The sequence below is a fragment of the Carya illinoinensis genome, chromosome 10, assembly GCF_018687715.1.
Source record: "Carya illinoinensis cultivar Pawnee chromosome 10, C.illinoinensisPawnee_v1, whole genome shotgun sequence".
Taxonomy (NCBI): Eukaryota; Viridiplantae; Streptophyta; class Magnoliopsida; order Fagales; family Juglandaceae; genus Carya; species Carya illinoinensis.
In genome coordinates, this window is record NC_056761.1 from 24347491 (window position 1) to 24352173 (window position 4683).

The 4683-nt window shown below is 43.8% G+C and overlaps 1 non-coding gene across 1 annotated transcript; it reads right to left on the reverse strand.

Annotated features, from left to right (window-relative positions):
• Nucleotides 1-4270: 4270 nt before the first annotated feature.
• LOC122280177 lies at nt 4271-4377 on the reverse strand. Its single transcript, XR_006229764.1, has one exon. It is a non-coding gene; the product is annotated as a small nucleolar RNA R71 (small nucleolar RNA).
• Between the last annotated feature and the right edge of the window lie 306 nt (nt 4378-4683).

The following is a 4683-nucleotide window of genomic DNA, read 5'->3' on the forward strand; positions in this document are numbered from 1 at the left end:
TGTCTATCTCCACGGCTTCCTTGAACTCTGACAGGGCAATCCCGAGCGATATGTCCCACTTGGCCGCACCGGTAACACTGGGGTCCGCTACTCATCCGACACTCGCCCTCATGAGCTCTATTACAAGCTCCACAAATAGGCACCCGTCCTCCCATACGAACACCTGAGGACGTTTGAGGTCGAGTTTCGGTCCGCTGAACAAATTTCTGGGGCGAACCCGAGCTGCTTCCTTCACCAGAAAAACCCCGCCTCTTATGCCCTGGAGGGGAGCCCACACTCAGATTATTTTCCCGCTCCACAAGGGTGGCCACATCCACTAATTCCTGAAAAGTGGATATCCGATGGCTGACCACCATACGGCGTATGTCATGGCGTAGCCCCTCCTGGAAACGATCTGCTCGCATCTCCTCAGTGGTGATAAGGTGAGGAGCAAATCGCCCAAGTTCTATGAATCTCCAGGCATATTGTTCCACTGTCGCGCCCCCTTGTACCAGATTTGAGAACTCTCTTGCCTTTTGCTTCCTTACCGATGCGGGAAAGAAGCGGTCATTGAACTCCTTCTTGAAACGCTGCCAGGTCACTTCAGCGAAAGATCCCAATTCAGATTCCAGCATCACCCTCTTGGTATCCCACCAATCAGAAGCGGTACCTTGCAAGAGATAGCTGGCGTAGAGTACTTGCTGTGCCTCAGTGCATCCACACACCTCAAAGGTTCTCTCCAGATCTTTGATCCATTTTCCAGCCTGAAGTGGATCCTCATCTCCAGTGAAGTGTGGAGTCCTATGCGCCAGGAAGCGCTCATAGATGCATCCGGCTTGCACCATGCTACTGGACCCTCCTGGATACATCCAAGGCCCTCCCTGATATGGCCAAGGACCTCCTGGTTGTGGCCAAAACCCTCCTTGTTGTGGACAAGGCCCTCCTGGTGGTGGACAAGGCCCTCCTGGTGGTGGCCAGGGTCCTCCTTGTGGCTAAGGCCCTGCCTGTTGTGGCCTAAAATTCTACTGCATAAACTCCGTCATCTGCCGTATTGCTTCGGCTATGGAGTCATCCCTTGAGTTATTGTCCCGTGGCTCCTGAGTAGATTTCCTTGGTCTCCCCATTTTCCTGCCACAACACCACTCTTGACCCTCCTTTAAGAAAACAAATAAAACCATCATAAAACCGACAAAAACAAAACCAACACTACACAGCAAGAAACAAAAGAAACCAGCTTGCAAAAACATAACCAAATAAATAAAAACAAGCAAACAAGCTCAAACAAATAAAATAACTGTACTAAACATAATTTTTAAAACACAACTTTTAAAAAAACATCCTGGTACTACCTACGGGACATGTGGTTTTACCCAGAGCCAAACCGCTCTGATACCACCTGTGACGCCCCTAAATCCCCACGCCCGAACACGGAAAAATCGAGACGTCTGGATGGTGACAACCCGGGTCACCATCCTATCGACAGGTGTCAACTGTGTGCAAAGGCCACATATGTGTACAAAGAAACACGCAGCGGATAACGAAAGTCATAACTAAGTACCAGAATTTTTCTTAACGTAATACAAGCGGTTTGAAACATACATAAATAAAATATTACAAAAACACAAATACAGTTTTAAACCAAACTATAAAGCATAACTTCGACATCAAAACTCCGGTGGAGCTGCATCCTCGGGCTCAGCCTCCTCCTCCTCCTCGAATCCTGCACCAAAATCTACGGAACCAAAAATGGTACCGCAGGTAAGTAAAACCCAAACACTACCAGATAAAAACACATAGAACTCAAACAATATGCATGAAACATGCCCAATGCACAAAGCCCATAAAACATAATTTTTCCACACACGCCCAAAAAACCCATTTGGCCCAAAACCACATCCTTTCCGAAAAACACGCCAAAAGTCACATTTGGCCTTTATCCGACTCAAACCAGAATCCATTTTATCCGTATGCACCATGACCTCCCCTAGGGGTCATCCGCACACCCTGGCTCCAGTGCCACACCGCAGAGTACCACTACGCATGTGACACCTAACGAGCGATGCCCAGTTCCACGCCCCGCGTGTTCGTAGCCAAGCATCCTCTAGCCCTCAACAGCGAAGGGCCACGAAGTCGGTGCGTAGAGCGATGCCCGGTTCCGCGCCCGGTGCGTTCGTAGCCAAGCAACCCCTAGCCCCCACTCCCGTCGTCGCCCAGCGACAACGCAGGGGACATCACTCAGTTTATTCCGCTCCCGAGTGACCAGAGGAGCTCCACCGAGATAATACCCCATCCTGGCTTGGAGTCCTGATACACACGCACCCGTAAGACCACTTAGCCAATACACAAGCTTTTCACACTATTTCACAAACATACGTGCATGCACCATGCAATGCCATAACAATCCATAAAAATAATCCAACAACATAAATCAAATAAACAGGCAACTCCATCCTCCATCCATCCGACCCCCGAACTCCTCGGACTCAGTCCGGAATCAACCAACTAGCAGCAATAAATTATTGAATGAGCAATATATATTTAAATCTGAAAATAGGGTTTGGAAAATACTTACAACGCTATATGGCAATTTTAGAAAACACGCGGCGTTGCAAACGGCAGAGAAAAAGCAACGTCACAGTGAAAATTCACTGTGGTCGTGGGTTGTGAAAAACCCACTTTTGAACGGGGACAAACTAGGGCTTGGGATTGATAGAGAATGGTCTAGGGATGATTGTGAAGCTATTGGAAGTGGTGGTTGGCCGTGGGTGGCGGCAGAAACGGCGGTGGGAGGCCGGATTTTCCAAAAAGGAAAGCTAGCTCGTAGGAGCTGTTCCGATGGTTGTTGGAGGCCGAAAATAGGTGGGTTAGGACGGCAAGGGACCGGTGATGAAGTGGTGAAGAAATGGTGGCCGGAGGTGAGCCGCGCGGTGGCCGGACGGCGGCGGTTCGACGGGTTGAAGCTCCGGCGTGAGAGAGGAGGAGAGAGATAGGGACGGGGGTCGAGCGGGAAAGGAGAGAAAAAAAGAAAAAGAAAGAAAAAGGAGAAAAAGAAAGGAAAAAGAAAGAAGAAAAAAAGAAAAAGGAAAAAGAAAAGGAAAAGGAAAAGAGATGTAGGGAAAAAGATGAGGTCTAATCGTCATTCCGGAAAACAAAACTAAACCGCCGAAATGAGATTAAAAACCACAAAACAACTAAAAAAAATAAAGCACAACATCAATTAAAAAAAAACAATTTTAAAACGCAAATAGATTAAAATAATAAACTAATATATTAATTAAAATAAAACAACCATTTCAGCGAAAATACACTCAAAAGCGGGTCATCACAAAGGAAATTTGGTCATTATAATTAGAAAACATTAATGCAAGCAACCAGGTTTAAACTCATTGAAGGAATTCAATTGATGAAATCCAAGCCTTAAGAACCTTTCATAAATTTGGAGTCAGTCACATCAATTTAGGATCTTCTAAATAATATAGGAAATTTTATAAATTAGTACTTGAATCTCCTCAATATGGAAACAATACTCTTTTTGCACTATTCTATTTGTCATGACCCATGCACTTGTGATAGAGTCTAGGGATCGTCAAGTTTTTTGTGTCGTTGCCAGGGAGGGTTGTTTTCAATATTAATACAAATAGTTTCATGTATTAATTTAGACTATATTCTTCTATTTTGTTATTCATTTATTCATTTAGACTAACCCCACTCACTCGAGGCCAAATTCCATCATTTTCTAGGGTTTTTAGGTTGTTCTGTATTTCTGTTTGTCAATTTTCATTTATATTTACTGTATGCCATGTAACTGTGAGCTAATTAAGCTTTTTGATTCAAAAATTTACAGAACCCTATGTATACTAAGGAGAAAATAAAGATTGAAGCTAGAGCAAGAACAAGCAGTAACCATAGCTGATAACCAGAATTATAGGGTCTTGTGAGACTATGATGTTCCAAATGTCAATTGTGCTCAACCCAGCATTGTGAGACCTACAGTTAATGCTAATAACTTTCAGTTTTATCGTAGTCTCATCCAGATGGTGCAGCAGGAGCTATTTGGTGGAGGACCTGCTGAGGATCCATATGGACACCTTCCCAACTTCTTGGAGATTTGTGATATACAACTAAGATGAATGGAGTTAGTGATAAAGCTACTCGACTCTGACTTTTTCCATTTGCTCTAAAGGATAAAGCCAAGGCCTAGTTGAGGTCAAAAGTGCCTAACTCTTTCATCACCTAGAATGCCTTGTCACAAGCTTTTATGAGTAAGTATTTTCCCCCAAGTAAGACTACCAAACTTAGAAATGATATTACCAGTTTTGTTCAATTTGATGGTGAATCTTTGTATAAAGTCTAGGAGAGGTTTAAAGAGTTGCAAAGGAAATGTCCACATCATGGTCTTCCTGATTGGATGATTGTAGAGACTCATAGATGCATCTACAAGAGGTAATTTAATAAATAAGTCAACAGAAGAGGCATATGAGTTGTTAGAAAAAAATGGCCTCTAGCAATTATCAGTGGTCTAATGAAAGAGGTATGCCTAAGAAAGTTCCAGGTATGTATGATGTAGATGGCATAAACATGTTGAATGCCAAAGTTGATTCTCTGGTAAAAATGTTCGGTAAGCTAAGTAATATGAATTTTGTTTCTAGTCCTATATTGAGTTGTGATTACTATGAAGGAGCTCACATGAGTTCTAATTGTATG